The 18,914-nt window shown below is 41.8% G+C and overlaps 1 protein-coding gene across 3 annotated transcripts in view; it reads right to left on the reverse strand.

The window, feature by feature from the left end:
* Positions 1 to 18,914, reverse strand: part of LRFN2 (leucine rich repeat and fibronectin type III domain containing 2) — a 216,786-nt gene that overhangs the window by 180,693 nt on the left and 17,179 nt on the right. Inside the window, exon 1 of one of the 3 annotated variants that reach the window (XM_030557299.1) lies at positions 9,165 to 9,196. The exons of the other annotated variants lie outside the window; for them this stretch is intronic. The gene's annotated coding sequence lies outside the window, so the exon portion shown is untranslated. Of the gene's footprint in view, positions 1 to 9,164; positions 9,197 to 18,914 lie in introns of those variants that run through there. 3 annotated transcript variants of the gene reach the window in all.

Genomic DNA, 18,914 nt, shown 5'->3' on the forward strand with positions numbered 1-18,914 from the left:
CAACCAGAAGTGATACAATGCAGACACTCAAAAGCAAAACAACCCCATTAAAAACAAGCACATCCATCTGTTAAATCACAATAAAAGCCCTTGTAGCTGAAAGTTTGTGTGGTATTTGCTTTAGTTAATGGCAAAATGGTTCTTTAAAACAAGAGCAAAGTAACACACATTTTTTAAGCAGTACTTCTTCCCATACAGACACACAGCAGCCAAAATGTATTACCCCAATATGATGCCTCCACTTCTGAAAACGGGCATCTTCAAGCACATTAGAGTAAGATGTGTGTTTTAAAACATTGAAAATAATTGTCAGCCTGTCGTGCTCCCCTCCGCCCCAGTTCTCTCTTCAGAAAAGGGAGAAAAGTCAGGGACCCCATTAAATCCATTGGTAAGTTTGCTCCGTCCAGCTAATCAGCCTTGGGAATGCTCAATCATCAACAGGCTAGGTCCCAACAACTAGATTTAAAAGTGAACCAATACTGTTAACAATGAACAAACGTTCACATCACAAAAAGTACCCTCTCTCCCCCAAGTGGCACCCTTGTTATCATCACAGCAGAAAGGCCAATCACTGAAGGCTAAATAAACTCCTCTCTCACCCAGGGGAATAGCCCCTCCAGGTCAGGGTTGTGGTTCTACAGATACACTTAGTTTCCATCTCTGTCAACCCTACAACTATCAGCAGTGCTGACTCCATTTTTAGAAAAATAGATAGAAAGATGCGCCAGTTTCTTCCTGCAAACTGGGAGGAGAGGAAGTGGTGGGAGAGACAACAAAACATACCATACACCAGAAAACAGGTCAGAGTAACCGATGATTCCATGTTCTGCAAGGGTGCCTCTTTAGGTATTAGAGCCATTCAAATTTGCTTTGCTGTTTTCTCAGCCACACCACTCATGAGCTGACCTTCTTGCCCCATAAACACATATCTTGTATTCAAGTAATTTATAGTGATAGCCCTCAAAACATTCAGAAACAGTCTGAAATGTGAAGGTCTTTATCCAAAGTTTTCAAGGTCGCTGTCCTAGCACCTTCTCCCAAGTTGTGTATGAAACCTCTACCCTCAGTTCCTTTTCTTACCCCCAACCTCCACACCTTCATTTTCTTGATGTCCATTTCCCTTTCTCTGGGTGAAACTCACCTCTTTTAAGACTTCAGTAGGACTTAAGCAGTTCACAGGCCTAACACGGTATGACAACTAGGTTCCAGACACTCTAGCAGGAGAACAGGTTTAAACCTCAAAAATGAGCAGTTGAATTGCAACTGATTGCATACAGTTTTATCATACTATAAAAGTATATTGACTAGGGTCTTTTATGAAAACTTGTAACGTTCTGAATCTGATGGTCATTAGGAAATATGTATATAAACTGTGGTGATCTATCTACGTACTGATGTATAGAGAAAACTGTTTTTATAATCTGTAGTACAACTTCAACTACATCTCATAGCAGGGAAGGGTACCTCCCAAGCCAGATGTCTACATGAAATCAGCTACAGGTAACCATCCATTGTCCAGCCCAGGAAGAGAAAATGATGGGCCATTAGAATGAATAAGGCGGCATTGACATTTCCTGTCTATCAAATCAAGAGAGAATTTCTCCAATCTGAATAATCATGAGTTTCTGTGGACATGGGAGCAAGGGGGAGTAAAAAGACTTTTTTTAAATCAGGCTTGGGACTGAGAACTTGAGAGTCTTGAGGCAGGAAGCAGTCTGTGAATGCTGGGTTCCCCCCGCCTCCCCCTTAGCTAGCTGATGCACTAAGAAACTTGTAAGGCAAAAAGGTGACACGTACTAGAAAAATGATTTTATCTAATACAGAAGTGTAATGCCTTAGGTTGCATCCTTTGTTTATTTTCTGTGTAACTTGTATAGGTCAGCCCTCCCTCACTATTTCATCTTTGAATCTGTGGTGTTTCTATTCAATAAACTTTGGTTTATTTTTTGTCCCAAGCAGCTCTCTGTTCCACAAATTGTGTGGCATGCAGGGGTGAGGCCTCTTCCAGAAGGTGCAGGGCTAGGGGTCAGCATCCCCCAGCCAGCCCATCTGCGCTCCTTGGCCCACACCACCTGGGGCTCTATGGTGATTTAAAGGGCCTGGGTCTCCAGCCACTGCCACAGTAGCGGCGGCAGCAGCCAGAGCCTGGGCCCTTTTAAATTGCCAACCCCAGGGCAGCTGCTCCATTTGTCCCCCCGCCCTCGGTTGGTGGCTGGGGCAAAAGGGGCAACAACGTTAAAGTGCTGCAGGGTCCTTTGCCACAGCAGTGCTTTAAAGTCAGCTGTACGGGCCAGTACCAGCAGCCACCTTTTACCGGTACACCGTACCAGCCCGCACCGCCTCACTTTCACCTTTGGTGGAGTGTATGCACCAAAGTTAATTGAAAACTGGCAGACTGGTTTCAGAACTACCAGGGTAACAAATCAAGGGAGAACAGTCCATATGTCTGGTAGTTAGACACTCAGGAGACACATGAGACTGGAAAGGCTGTTGGTGTCACCCTGTAACAAGTAACTAAGCTGGTGAGCACCAGGGTGAGGCCTTATGCTTGTGGGCTGGCACAGAAACCTCATGTGGGCCCTCTGAAAGGTGTTGAATTTCACCCTGTGTGAAATCACACTTCTGATTCCTCAGGTCTTTCAGTCCCCAACAAGTCCCCTGAAGCTCAACTCAGTCCCTTCTCTCTGGCCCCATGTGCATCTCTTACCTATAGTGAGATCACATTGTGTGCGTGGCAGGGAGAGGAAAAAGGGTTAAATGGCAGAAATTTCCTCTTTGTTGGACTCTGCCTAGCTTCTCCAAATCAATTCTCTCACCTTCTGGAGCTTCCATTTCTCAGATACCGCACACCGTAAACTCTCGTCTCCTCCCAATCTTCTGATCATGAGATTAGGTGACAAACATTTTAGCTCAGATTGCCAGCTCTGCTGAGGTCCAGGGATGATTTTCAGCAGAGGTAGGATGTCCATTGGAAGTCAGGGAAGGAGAATTGAAGTATTTATCCAACCACTGTCAACCCATAATTGAAGGTTTGGGTTCACTTCAATGAGATTTAAGATGAGGGTCAGGCCATTTTATCTCTTCCGAGTAAGTCTTCCCCTTTCTCGTTCATTTATAAAACAAAACTAACTTGTTGTATGGCTTATCAAGCTGAAACAACATGAATCATTAGCAAACAGAGTAAGTTACCTTAGTCGAAAAAGACATTGATTTAACAATTTGTATTCTAGATCTCATGCATTAAAGCTCTCAGAAAAATGTTCTACACATGTGTAAGTGCAGGTTTTCTATGCTTACAGAAAAGTCTTACAAGGCTGTGGCTGATAGGAAAGAGCATACTGTGTTGAATAGAGATTTTCTACTCTAGAGCATGTGTATTACTTTAAAATGGTCCTTGTCTGTGCAGCCACACTAAGTATTTTAAAAATTCAATAAATCTTTATAGCAACTTTTGTCAGTAGATCCCAAAGCGCTCTGCAGTCTTTAATATATTTGTCTTCACAACACCCAGGCGATGCACTGCTATTGGCCCCATTTTGCAGATGGGAACTGCGACACAAAGAGGCTAAGTGATTTGCCCAAGGTCACTCAGGAAGTCTGTGACAGAGCAGAGAATTGAACCCTCATCTCCCAACTCCTAGGAACATGCCCTAAATGCTGGACCATCCTTCCTCCTGTTACTGATGGAAGGCATTCAACTGGCAGCCTTGGATGTTATAACCTGATCCTGATTTCATTTACCCTGATGTACTTGACCATTGGACTTGAGTGGATGCTTTATTTTATCCACAGAAAATGTACAGCAATGCAAGCTTCCCAGGCATTCTCCTGCCATAATCCGACAGTTCATCAGAAGGTCCCAGGCTGTAAGCATGTACAGTAAAGTTATGACACAATCACAGTTAAAAGACTGGTCTTTCTTTCTTGTCCCTATCCATATAACATGCAGAGTGACAAAAGATTATACCCCACAGAAATGGACAGAGGCAGAATCCAGTATCTTCAGCTAAAAATAATGCAAATCCAAACACTTGTATCAAGTCTTGCCTTGCATGTCATACAGAGCTCCAATCCCACAATAAACACAGTCACAAAAATATAATAGGCCCAAGACTCATCTTATTTATACCAGTTTTCAACCTCAATTCATTTAAACAGATTCACTCCAGTCACATGAGAGGAGAATAAGGCAATATAAATTAGAACATCCATCACAGAAACCAAACACAGACTTCAAACAACTTCTTCAAATGCAGCCTTAAGTTATGATGCTCCCTGCAATGCAGAAGATAAGGATCAAATGCTCACAAAGAGGAGACAGGAAGAAGAGGTTACATATTGTTAGGTTCTGGCCAATCCAATTTGCCATGTCAGGCTAATATGCTATGGGCCATATCTCTGACTCTCCTTTCCCCCAGGGAATCAATGGTAATACCACCAGTTTGTTGCTAGAGCTAGCTTTCTGGTGAGGAAGATGTTAAAGGTGAGAATGCATAAATTCATCTGCTTTTCTCAGGACACTTTTTTCTTTCCTTTTCAGTCAGTGAGCATAAAGTGCTGCGGGGAGATGGAAAGCGGCTCTTATTTTGTTGACTGTGCTCTTTTGGGTAAGTTGTGGGGTCTCACTGCTGTGTCTTAGAGGCAGGCAACTGAGACTGGATGCTTGCCAGCACATGTATCTGAATCTGTACAATTCCTCCACCTACCCCAAAAGGGGAAGTTGGAAGGCTTTCCCTTTCATAATGAGCCAGTCATTTACAACTCCAGATTTCTTCCCATTTACAAATAGTGCAGAAACAGAAGACACTGAAGTCAGAGGGCTAATCTACACTACCGTGCTGCACCGATGCTGCTGCACCGCTGTTGCAGACACGCTACGTCCACAGGAGAGAGCTCTCCCATCGGCATAATTATGCCACCTCAACGAGAGGCAGAGCTATTTCAGCAGGAGAGCGTCCCCTGCTAATATAGCACAGCGTGGACACCGCTTTAAGTCAATGTAACGTATGTCACTCAGGGGTGTGGCCTTTCACACCCCTGAGTAACATAATTTACATCAACTTAACCCAATGTTTATAAAAGTTTGGGTCATGACCAAGCACTGGGTAATGGCGTGCAAGGCACTGGGTCGCCTTGCTCAGCAACCCAGTGGCTCTGGTCAGCATCGCCAACTAGGACATTAGTCCCGTCAGCAGTGCTGCCCAGCTAAGGCAGGCTAGTGCCTATCTGCTCCGACACTGAGTTGTGCCCCAGAAGCAGCCAGCAGCAGGTCTGGCTTCTAGGCAGGGGTGACAGGGCTCCACGCGCTGCCCCCTGCCCCAAGAACTGACTCCACACTCCCATTGGCCGGTTCCCAGCCAATGGGAGCTGGGGGGCGTGCCTGCAGGCACCTCCACCTAGGAGCCAGACCTACTGCTGGCCGCTTCTGGGGTGCAGCGCAGTCCACGGTGACTGGACAGGTGCGAAGCCTGTCTCTGCACCCTGGCTGCGCTGCTGACAGGGAGCAGTGGGAGGTATGTCCGCACCCCAACATCCTGCCCCAGCCCAGAGCCCCCTCCCATACCCCAAACACCTCATCCCCAGCTCCATTGGGTCGCAGGCATCAACAATTTTATTCAACTGGGTCCCCAGAAAAGAAGTTTGAAAACCACTGACTTAAGCCATAACATAGACAAGCCCTTAGGTAAACCAGTCCCATGGCTCTTAACCTCTCATGCTATAATATACAATAGTGTATGTATGGGTATGGACCTGCCACTCAACTGCATGCACCTTAGCGGAGTTTCAAAACTGTATTGACTTATAGAGCAGAGAGTAAACAAGCTATTAGGGCCCCATTTATCAGTATCATAATTTGAGTGTTTCTAATATTGCATAAAGTCACTGAACCCTCTTATGGAAGACAGAGAGAGAGAGAGAGAGAGAAAAAAAAAATGACAAGCATGGAGTGAAAGGTATGGCAAACCTCATGCAGATTAATATTAATTGTGCATTCATAATACCACCTTACCTTTCATCTTGAAGTATTTTTAACAGCTTTGTACATACTATAATCCACCTACTGGTTAGAGACATTAGATACCGGAAAAAACTAGTTAGTATGTGTGTGTGTCACCACTATCCTCTACTGGATGGAATCAAAACCACTCAAGCAGATTTCATAGGCATTATACTGCTAACAGCTAATGGTGATTCTCCTTTAGCTCAAATGGTGAAGGTCTCTGTTTTTTTAGGCAGGAAGACCTACGTTTTTTCCTTGCTGTTGCCCTGAAGCTCTGAGCCACCATGGCATTCAGCATGGGGACCACTATGGAATCCCATGTGGTCACAGTTTTATTATAATATACATGTCATCTTCTGTTCCTACATAAGAAAAGATAATGACTTTTGCCACAATTATTATAAAAATGCTTTGGATTATAAAAATTGTTTATCATCAAGTTCTAGAGATCCAGATGGCTCAAAGGATTGGAACCTTGATAGAGACTACATAACTGGCCTGAATCTTTCCCAGATCAATAATTATCAGAGGATTGCTGCACTCTGTTCCCTGGTCTATGAGAAAAGAGCGGATGGTCTCACTTCAGTATCTAGGAGACATGTATGCACTGCACAAAAAACACTGTCACAAAAGTAGCGCAACAACAAATCTGTGGCCTCATACCTACTCAGACAGCATGAGCATCTGGTAAACCCATACAGTACGATCATAAAGAATAGCACACCTGACTCTGAAGAATTAGGGTCTCTGGGATAAAAGGGGACAAGGGCTACCTGGGCAGTTCTGAACCTAGTCAGCAGAGGCAGTAGTGTGATGCAGGCACACACATCCCCACCCCTACTGGCAATAGGATGGTTCACTTTAAGTGTCCATCTACAATTTTGATTGCTTATCTGAACCACTTAGGACTTCAACAGAGTTCGAGCCTTCACAGGAACAGGCCTTCTTCATGTAATCACCACATTATGAGACAAAACAGAAGAGTTTTTTCCAGGGAACATGCCAATTTTACCTAAAATGTTTTGACCCAAAGCAGGAAAGCTCTCCCAGGCTAACCAACTCCCCACATAGCCAGCTCCCTAGCTGGCCAGAGGATGGGCTGCCTGGATCAGCTGGCTGGATCCCTATTCTGAATTTTTAAAAAAAGCAAGCTTTTGTTTTGGTTCTTCCCAAATCAAATTTTCCTAACATTTCTGTTCCATGGAAAATTTCACATTTTTGACATATTGTTCCAATTCTGAATGGAAATTTGCAGGATGCAAACTCCAGTTACAATGTCATTTTTGGTATTTGCTTCTAGTTTTGCTTAAGATACCCAGAGAAGAACCCACTTCATGATATGTCAGTACCTGCCTTTTGGGTCTGATCTGCAAGCAGGATGTGTAGCAGCTTTTGAAAACTAGAGATAATGAAGAAAATACTTGTGAAATATTTGAAGTTCAGAAAAGGCTCATTTCAGACATAGGCTCTAACTCTGGATGTAGATTAGGGTCAACTCTTACACTATCAAGGGGCATCCCTCCATCCATTTCCTGATGGCAGTCACATCAAAGAGGGCAGGGACTGAATATGTCAAATAGGCTAACCTGTCCTCTTGCTCCTAGAGATGGTCGCTCCAAATCAGGTTGGAGGCACACTGGATGGTAGTGTTTGGAAGTGGGCGGATTGTATACTGCTGCTGGCAGTGCTGTACCTCCTCTGACTAAACAGAAGGCTCCATTCTCTAGGCCTATCAATCTAGTACCTTTCTCAAGTTTTCGGATACTGGAGCTGGGAAATTTTTTTTTTTTTTTTGGTTCAGCCAGCAAATGAAAGTCAGGAAAAATAATATTTGGTTCAGTTTTGAAAATGGTGTCAATATGTCAGCCAGTCTATTTTGGTGCACATAAAATGATTCATTCCAGTCAAGTTCAGCAAAATGTGTTTAAGTGTGCGTCTCCGCTTATACCCTTTAGTCCAGTGGTTAGGATACTTGACTGGGAGTGGTAAACCCACATTTAAACCCCCATTCTGGAGCAAGGATTTCAACTCTGATTCCCCCCTTCAGGTGAGCATCCTGACTGCCAGGCTGTAGGTTATGCTGGGCGTGGGTTGTTCAGAGTGTCTCCTATTGAAGCTGCTCCATTTTGCATCAATACATAAATATTCATTGGGTCAGAGAAACTGAGAATGACAGTTTTCTGAAGCTGGCCCTAAATTTTTTTCCCCCTAGCCTAAACAAATTGAGTCAAATTCATTAATAGTTTCAAGTGCATTTTTAAGCAAATACACTAATTGTCTGATTCTCCCCCCCACCCCAGCTTTAACATTTACCATCCTTTGAGAAACAGTTTGAGATCAACAGATGAAAGGTGCTACATGAGAGCTTGGTGTTTAATTTTTGGTTGGGTTAATTGTAATAGTAATAAACAAAGAAAAATAAATTATTCAGTTTCAAATTCATAGCAGGTGAAATCACCTCTGTGCAAAGGGGGAACTTGAGGTCTGAGCACAAATTAAACCCCATTTAAGCTCTAGTTTGAGAGGTTATATGGAACTGAAGTGGTCCATAAGCCTCACGTCCCTTTGCACCAGGGTGAATTTCACCTACAGTGAGGATGTGTCTAGATTGGGTGGGAGGGGAGTCAAAAGCCCTAACTTGAACTCAACCTCTTTTCCTAATCTAGACAACATCTAAATAGGAATCACTGATAGCCAGAAAGTTTGATGGCCTTGGATATGAGAACTGAGACAGAATAAAAGGCGATTTCATCCTATGGACAGAACAATAATTCAGAAAGTCTGCTTGTGGGAGGAGTTTGTAAATTACTGTGAATAGTTCAATACTTCTAACTGTGTTAGAGTCAGGTAATGTTCTTTCCTGTAGAGTGGATGCTTTCCTAAAGCTACTACTAATCATGAATCTGAAAGCTTTCCTGGCCTCTTCTTGACTTTCTGAAATGAATCTGTAGGTTTCTTAATCATTAGAAGGGGCATCATGTAAAGAACCTGGCGTTGGGAGCAGACTACAAACATTGCCACAAGGAATCATCATGTTCTGTGATGAATGAAGTGAAGACTAAAGGAAACCAACAAGGACTGACCACAGGAGAACCTAGCAAGTTTGCATGCGAAAAGGAACCTGTATCCATTTTCTCTTGTTTAGGAGAAGAGGACTTCATACCTCCAGATGGATATGGACCAAGGTGGAGATCTCTCTTTTCACTTGAAACCTTCAGAGGAATAAACAAAATCCACTTTTAATAGTAGTATATACCAAGCAATACAGAGGGAGGAGGGGTGCATCACCATTATTTTATATAACATCTCTTGTAGTTGAAATACCATCAAGTACAGGGCTACTTAGTGAAACAACAAATCAGGCCTCATAAGTCAAGCGATTATATTTCAGTACAGTTTAGTAGATTGCCAACCACTATAATTTGAGATTTTTTTCTGCTACTTTGGTTTACTCCTTAGCTGTAAACCCTTTTTAAATATTCCTGGAAGGATTGATGCCAAGAACATCAGAAACGCAAGGAATTCCAGACCAAATTAACTTGCGTGCAGGAGGGTCACAAGCTCCTTGAGTTATGTACCAACAGCCTCTCATATTAAACCGATCAGGTAGTGCTTTCATTGCACTTAACCACTCATTTCATGGAGATTTATTAAGATGGTGAACAACAAGTGAATAAATACCAATTAATTACCAAGGGTGTATTTATTGAATGTTAGGAACTCTGTAGCAGACATGTACCAGTTTGTGTCATTATCAGAATCCATTCGATAGCTAAGGAAACCCAAATCCATATTTTATTAATTAAAATGAAGAAAAACATAGAATTCTGTATTAGTCTATTTACCACAGGAGTCAATCTCTACATACCCTCTAGAAGGACCTGAGGGTGGTGAGGGGGACCCAAACCAAATAAACAAACATGAAGAGATTCTTAATGGTGTGTTATAGTTAAACACACAGATATTCAGTTTACAGTAACAGAACCAGATAACATCTGACATGTGAGGAGCTGGTCTCTAGGCTCATCAGAAAACTCCTTCATAGCATCTGAAGGGGAAAAAAAAACCCAAACCAAACCAAACAAAAAAACCCAAACCAACCTCTGTCTGTTCATGGTCTCTGATGACAATGACAAAAAACTGCCTGCTGGAAAATAAATTAAAAAAAAAAAGGCATTAAGCAAAGGAAACTTTTAAACTGGCATACAGAAAAGCCGAGGAACTTAATCAAATTGGGAAGAGGTAGTGTCATACTACAGATGGATACAATACAAAATGCTGTCTGGCCTAGGGAGTGAATCAGTTAGGCACCAATCTATTTCTAGGTCTCAAACAATAAAACCGTCCTAAGGACCAACTGTTTTGTGAGGGGGCGGAGGAGGCGGGAAGAGAGAGAGAGGAAAAAAAAAAAAGAGAGAGAGAGACAGACACAAGGGGAAAATGCATACAATCAGCCAAAATACTCCCAGTTGAAGTGTCAAATGGGACTATTTACCACTGACTTCAATTGGAACAGAATTAGACCCCTTTTGAAAGTCTCACTTTAAGAATGCCTTCTCAGAAGGACAACTGGTCATTAGGAGCTCAGCTCCCACAGATTTTAAGTACCAAAATAGAGGCTTATTTGAAAATCTGACTCTAAATTATCACCACCTATGGTCACAAAATTAGTGGTATCTGAACATTTGTATGAATTAAACATTGCTTGCTCTTGTGCATGTGAAAAATGCAGACAAAAGGAATGCGATCACAGTCGTTTGAAATTTGGTTTCTAGTGTACCAAAATATCTCTGAATAGGTTTCCCCATCACCACACAATATTTATCAACTCTTCTCGTGATGTTGGCAGTGTTAATGCCAACTAAGTCCCTCTTTGAAACATCCGAGTCTCAGGGAAGCCAGATTTTAAAAATTAAAGAATGTTTTAATTTTTTACCATCCATCATTGCTGGGCATTGAAAGACTTGGGAACTTGAAAAGAATAAGAAATACTGTTTAATCTGAAAAGCTGGCTTCTCCAAAATAGCCAGATTTTTATAAGCAACTTGGAAGAGGACTGCTGATAAGAATCAGAGCAACCAGAGGTTCCAAGGACAACTCCTGAGAGACTTATGGGTTTTGGACTCTTGCATGTTTCTGAAGCCTTTACTACTAATGTTATTTTCAAAAACTTGAGGGAATAGGGGTGGGGGAGAAAGGAGCCTCTTAGGTTCCCTCCTTCCACCCCAAACATTTTTCTTAGAAGAAAAATATAGAAACAGGATCATTTAATGGAAAAGGGCCAAGATAAATCACCTGTCCCCAAATTTAGACCTGTGTTAGTAAAAGCAACATTTTAAATGATGAAAAGCGAAAGGATTTTAACATTTTGTACTTTTCACTATTTATGCTGCTTATTTACATTTGGTCAGCAGAACTACACTGGTCAGTTTCACTTCCGGGTTCTATCACACACACTGTTAATGGATAGTGAGAGACAAGGAACCATCCTGAGGCTAGTCCCACAGGGAAGGAGAAGACTCCACAGAGAGACAGGACTTGCTAGACTTGGAGATAGGTCACTCATGGTGTAGTTGCCTGTTAAGACCAAAGTACCCTAAAGACTGGAGGAGTCTATGGTAAAGATGGGACTCCAACTCAGCTGTATGCTAGAAACCTCTGGCCCAAGGGACACGGGGTCAAGGCATTACATTGTGTGTTTTTAATATATTTATTAAAACAGGGAAGATGTAGCATGATGAGTGGAACTGGAATCAGAGAGCCCATGCTCCCTGAAGGGGCTGTTATTGACATGAAAGCAGGGAAACACAAGCAGTGGAATTAGGCTGGAAGTAACTCCACCACATAGAGTTAGAGCAGTGCCCAGGGTTTAATAAAGTTTCACTTATTCAACTTAACCTGCATTTCGATTTGCTCTGCGCTAATAAAACACAGAAAATGTTTATCTGATTTTTAAATAGAGCAAAAATTTAGAAATGGCAATATTTTCTGGCTTGTTTCCAATTACCACCAGCATGGGTGCAGAGGGACTGGAGGCAACAAAGATTCATTGTTGTCAACTCATGTTTTTATTGTGAGTCTCATGATATTTAGTTTTTTTCCTTAAAGCCACAGTTCCTGGATTCATGCAATAGGAGAGAATCTCAGATATATTTTTTTAAGTAAGCCTTTAGCCTTCATGGTTCAGGGGATGTCATATTCTTCTTTACCAGACATGGACTGGTCACAGAGCTTGCTTATACCAGATGTGATCATCTTAAGATCCTTTAAATGCTCTGCCAGCTACGACTAAGGTTCATTTAACTAGGGTATGTTACACACAGCACCACCTAGTAACTGAGCAGTATTATACAGGTTAGTATTTCATTACAGGAGAAAAAAAATAAAAAACATGATCCATGTGCACCTTAAAGTCTCAGAAACCTAATAAAATGAGCCTAAAATGTATTATTTTGCAAAAAAAAGCTTATGCTTTTAAAGCCAAACTCATGATTTTATAAGGCCTGAGTATAAGGTCTTGTGTTCTAGAAGTAGAGCAGGGGCTACATGACTGATGTGCCACCCACAAGGAAGAAAGTGGGCAAAGAGTAGGTTGGGGAGTAGCTCCATCCCTCTTATCCCCATGTGCTAGCCAGCAGAGCTGGCTGGACACACATACGGGAGCATGCTGCACCCTACAAAGAGCTGTAGCAGTTTGCCTCTCCTCAGTGCAGCAGGGTAGCCCAGTGAAGTTGTGCTTTGGAGGGGTACACAGTCTTGCTGAAAGTAATTGATAATTATTCAGGTATGAATTGTTCAAAAAAACTTAGTCTTAGGGATGAGATGCATCTTCTTCCCCTCTCTCCATTTAGCGAGACAGAAATCTCAGAGACAGGTCTCATCAGTGCTGGCTCTCTAGAAAGAGCCCACACAAAAGGCATAAGGCTGCTCTTTTGCATCTCCTAATCATTCATGACAGACAACGATGGAAAACAAGAGCCAAGCAATGCAAGTCAGGTGAATTAAGCTAGCCTGATTTGCATATTACGAGATGAAGCTCTTCATATTGCTCCCATGAAGGAAGCTATCATTGCAAGGAGCAGCCACTCCCAGCGGTTATTTGCCAAGCCAATGCCACTGAGATGGGATGATTTCACTTAAAGACAAAGGGAGGGCGGCTACTTTTAAAATGATTGCTATAATTTTAAAACTGAATGACAGTTAACGTCTCCTTCTTCTCCTACAGCACATAATTGAAGCAATATCACCACCACCTCATTAGCAGACGTTGTAAGCTTTGAAAATATTCCTTAAAGCACCACTGATACTGCTTGGAGAACTTTGGGAAAAAAACATGGTATTTAGGAGCAAATTTAGTTGTGTCACATTTCCTGACTCAAACAGAAAGATCTTTGCATTATAATCGATAGTAAGAACAGCAACAGCATTCTGCAGCTAAAAAAAAGTCTTTTGATTACAGGAATTGCCCACAAACTGGGCCTTATTTTCAGCCATGCTGCTCCTGTAGCTTCCATGGACTTTAAATGGAGGTCAAGATGCTCTACAGCTCTGGGAAAAAATGCATGCCTCAGAATTGCTCTCCAAGCATTTCCATTAGTCCAGCAGCATACACGTATGCTCTAGGGCCTTCTAGCTATCCCCCAAAGCAACTCCCATTGGCACACTTTCTTGCTTTGGAGCTCACTTGCTCTTGAAATCATAATCCTTTACTTGTGATCTCAGAACTTGCTTTGAATCTGTTATTTCTAAACCCCTTTGTCTATTCCTATTATGATACTGATGATGACTTCTACTAACAATAAAGCTGATCAAACCTTGCAGCCAAAGACAATGCTGTATCTAAGTAATATAGGTAAAATCTTGGCCCCTACTGAAGTCCCTGGCACAGCTCCCATCAGCTTCCATGGGGCCAGGATATCACCCCATGGGTACAAGGACACCACTACCCATAAGGTCATCATGTGTGTCACGACGTGGAACATCACACAGTGCGCTGAATGATATTTGGGTTAAGATACAAGTGCCTTGAAACCAGGCCAGAAATGCTCATGGGTGTAGCAAAGGGATAGCCGCTTTCTGAGTCTTCTGTGTCTCTCAGACTTTTCCTGTTGCATCCCTGTAATGCCTCCTTTCTTCAGCAGGTGGCATAACGCAATAACTGGGATTTCCCAATTCCTAATATGGTATAAGCATAGGAAGCTGGTGAACTGCTAATTAACAATGCTCCTATTTCTATGCAAATATCTGTAGAGGCTAGATACAAAAAGAGAGCCCTATCAGGCCATCTAGTCCATTTCCCCAGCCTCTACTAATGCAATTTTTTCCCCCTGAAGTACATTTTCTAATGATTTCTTCACTAATCTGCTTTGAAAGTCCAAAGCATTGGGATTTCCACCAGCTCCCTTGGGAGACTATCCTCAGCCTAATAAATCTCAGTGAGAAAAACCTTTCCTGATGTTCAGCCTAAACCTTGTGGTTTTGTCCCCTGGATTTTTCAGGAAAACCAAGAGAAAACCATGCCAGGTGCCCCAGTACATTCGTCTCTAAGTAGAACTCTGTCTCTGCTTTTCTGGGAGGCATCAACACTTCTTCAAATAGCCCTATTAATAAGAGAATTGACACAAGCTGCTCCTTGGGGGCAGCTTGGGGTTTTTGACACCTGATTACAAAGGAATCTAAAACAAGCCCCCATTCTTGCTTGGAGATACATCAGGAGCGTAGAGGTGACACTCAATGCCCCAAGGAAAGAAAGGGCAGCAGAGCCAATCCTTCTAACATGCACATGCTCAAGGTCAAGATGTGATGGTTAACACCATGTCTCTAATAGCAGGCAGGCTTCCCTGTGTGCATGCTTCATTTATTTCAGAGACCTTCAAGTCAGCCAGAAGACATTACAGAATACAGGCTAAGAAATTCCCTCTTGGACCCTGGGAGTGCATATAGCATGACCCAGTCTTTCCTTGGTTTTGTACAATAGATAAACAGCTGAAGAGCTATGAAAACCTAACAAGAGAGAGACTTATCCATGGAATTCCTGGGAAAAGAAGCAGCCTAATGAAACGGCATTTTCATATCAGAGTACATCAGAACCATTCTGGATCATGGGTAAATATATATCTACTATTATTTTCATCTCTTATTTACATGTGAGTCTCATAACAGGAAGGGAAAAGGAAGGAAGGTTATAGTTAAGGCACAAGGCTGGAGGTCAGGAAACCTATTATCCATTCACAACTTTGCCAGATTTTGAGTGACCTGAGGCAAGTCACTTTGCCACTCATCTTAATTAGTGGTACTACCCCCTGCCCTGGAAGTTGAAAGGCTGACTTCATTAATGTTTGTAAAGTACTTTGAGGTCCTTGGGTGGAAGTTGCTAAAGAAACAAAGTACTTTGACCCAGATTTGTAAAGGTAATTTAGCCATTGCAGTGCTCAGTGTCGCAATGTGTAACCAATTTACAAGCCTAAGCCTCTTTTTCCAAAGGGATTTAGGTACTTAGAAGCAGGCCCAGGCTGGTAAGTAAATTAGGATTTTATAGAGAAACAGTAACTAACAGCAGCTATGGAGTATATCTTCCATCTAAAAAGAAGTTAAGCCACATAAGGGCTAATTATCCACTCCAGTTGGAGAGCATGTTAATGCCAATAACCCCTCATGATCAATGATGCTGACAGAGCTAGTCAAATTAGCATTGGTATTGCACTCTTAGCCACTGTCAGGAGATTATTGACCAGTGCCACTGAAAGCGGTTTCTGCTTCATGCCCAGAAACAAGTAGTGACCATTGCTTCCCCAATGCAGCCCCATTCTAAACACCAGATGCAGAATGTGTCCAGCTCTGAGTGGAGCCAAAAACCACCTGGGGCAGTCCCCATGATATTCTGAGTCAAACCAGCAGAGTCAGCATCAACATGGGCACTGAAGTCAAGCCTTGGCGCCTTCAGTGCCCCAGTGGGCTGCCCGGGACAAACTGGAAAAAGTATAGGACAGTCACCCAGCGCAACTAGTCATTTTGCTGTCACTAGTCAACAGTCTGCTCCATCTGTGTGGTATTACTTGCATATCACAATTCAAAAGGTGTGCATGGCACTTCGCAGGCTAATGAAATATCCCTGCCCTAAAACGTTTACAACCTCAAGTACAGAACACAGCAGAGAATGCCAACAAAGAAAGATGGTGGCATGCACAGTGTGGGTGTTCATGTGTGACTGTTAAAGAGTTAAATAAATAACACTATCTCACTCTTGTCAGTCAGTCAGTTTCAAAGCACTTTCAAAGAACAGTATCATTATCCTCATTCTGCACATAAGGAAACTAACTGAGGCACAGGGAGAGGAAACCATTTGCCCATGGTCAATGAGTAGGCCAGTGGCAGAGCCAGGAATAGAAGTCAGTCTGAGTCCCAGTGCTCTTTCTACTAAGTGACACTGGATAGATATCGTAACTTTAACCCCCCCTCCTCCCCAAAATCCTTACTGGAAAGATTTTTAAAACTAGACTGGAAAGAAAACCAGAAAGCATGCTGCCAGTTTCACTCCTGTATTGGCCCAGGGAAATAGACCTGATAACACAATGGGACTTTTCCATCTCTAGTTTGTATGACTAATTACAGCACTAATGATTACACTGTGAATTGCCAATTACTCACCAAAACTACTCCCCTTCCACCAGTCTTGTTAAGCCACACAGGAAACTAAATAAAGTCATGAATGAATGATGTAACAGACCCAGGGATTCACAAATCACTGGCTTTTATGGATGGCATCAAGGATAAACCTTCTATATTTTATGACCACTACTGTACTTGTTTCTCTTATGGACTGCATATACTAATCACAATCGTTGTCTTAGAAGATTTATAGTTGCTTCTCATCTTTACTATAGTTATTAGCAGCTTTAAAAAAAATATCAAGAAAATAAGTTAATATGAGACCAGGAAATTCAGAGCAGAGAGGTCAGAAATAGGAATTTTTCCATGGGCTGCAACTTTGTTTACCTGAATGTCAGAGGAGGACACACTCAATATATTTGTATAATTAAGTGAATTATTAATGCAACTAATAGACATTAAGGGACAAGACCCTGTTTTGGGTAACTGAGGCTGTTATGCACTCCACATCACTAGATGTTGGATTCTAATCCTCACAATACAGATGAATGCTTGAAAATCTGAACTGGCCACTAATGCCTGCGATTTGGAAATTGGATTGTGTTGCTGCTGCAGTTAAGGGAAGTTGTGCACTTGAATCAGAAGGTGGAATTTAGCTCAGAGACTTAAACTTTTTTCCTTTGTATAGAAAGTGTACGTGTGAGCATGTATGCAAGAAAGAGATAATCAACTAATTTGTAGCATGTAATTAGATGAACTTCACCTGTTTTCCTGATTGCAAGTTGTCCCTAAAAATTTCCTGTTTTCCCTCAAGTTAATTTAATGAACAATTTTGACAAATAATTTTTGCCCTGGCTGTACCCAGAATTCTCTCTCCTTTGACCTTCCAAATTTGGCCATTGAGCTGGTCTGCCAAACAGGAGAATGTATGTTATACCCCTGACACAGGAGTGTAACACTGAACAGGTTTCAGAGTGGTAGCCGTGTTAGTCTGTATCAGCAAAAACAATGAGTCCTTGTGGCACCTTACAGACTAACAAATTTATTTGGGCATAAGCTTTCATGGGCTAGAACCCATCAGATGCATGGAGTGGAAAATACAGGAGCAGATATAAGTACATGAAAAGATGGGAGTTGCCTTATTAAGTGTGAGGTCAGTCTAATGAGACAATTCAATTAAGACTAGGATTCCAAAGGAGGAAAATAACTTCTGTAGTGGTAATGAGAGTGGCCTATTTCAAACAGTTGACAAGGTGGTGAGAGTAACGGTAGGGGGAAAATTAGGTTTACGTTTTGTAATGACCCAACCACTCTCAGTCTTTTATTCTGGTCTAATTTGATGGCATCCAGCTTGCAAATTAATTCCAGTTCTGCAGTTTCACATTGGAGTCTGTTTTTTGAAGTTTTTTTTGTTGAAGAATTGCCACCTTTAGGTCTGTTATTGAGTGACCAGGGAGATTGAAGTATCCTGGAGAACACTTCAGTCTCCCTGGTCACTTAAAACACTTGCTCTGAAGCTAGTTTCAATTCTAAAGTACCTCTTTAACAGCATAGCTTTTTCAAATTGACCAGTTAATCACAGCACTGGCCACCTTTTCCAATTTGAGGAAATGTTAAAATGCAAATTTTCCTCCTTACTGCTGGTAAAATTTTGCTCTTCAGCAAAGCTGGGTGAAATGTTTGGTTAAATAATAAATTCACCATAAAATGCAATTTCAGACCAAAGCTGTTTGTGAATTTGAGTTGAATTTTGTGTCTGAATTTTAAAAAAACGGAAAGTCAAAATGGATTTGTTTCATCGAGATGATTTTTTTGGTTTAAAAAATAAATAAATCTAGCTAAATTTCTAAAAAGGTAAAAAAATCAAACACTCAGCCATAATGAAGTTAAAACCAAAAAAAAGGTTTGGCATTAGCGTAAACATTTTGTAGAATTCCAAATCCCTTTATAGGAGAGATTTTTTTTTTCATTTTGGCAAGAATCCCAACTGACACTTTTTTAAAACGAAACTTCCTCCACCCCACATTTCCATTTGATCACCAAACTGAAAAAAATCAATTAGTTATTCACTCAGTTCTACTGATGAGTCAATTTAGCAAGAGATCCACTCAAATATCCTGGTCCCCCTATCTGCGCTGAATTCCCAGCACCTTACAAGCAATGGCAGACAACCTGCAAAGACTGAATACAGCAATTTTAGCGGAGTCTTAAGCAAGAGGATTGAGGTAACATAACCTAACCAAACTATGGCTTTGGACTGACATATCACCTCTCTGCCAGTGCAAGAGGGTGTCCTATAATATGT

This window comes from Gopherus evgoodei, chromosome 3, assembly GCF_007399415.2.
Source record: "Gopherus evgoodei ecotype Sinaloan lineage chromosome 3, rGopEvg1_v1.p, whole genome shotgun sequence".
NCBI classification, from domain to species: domain Eukaryota; kingdom Metazoa; phylum Chordata; order Testudines; family Testudinidae; genus Gopherus; species Gopherus evgoodei.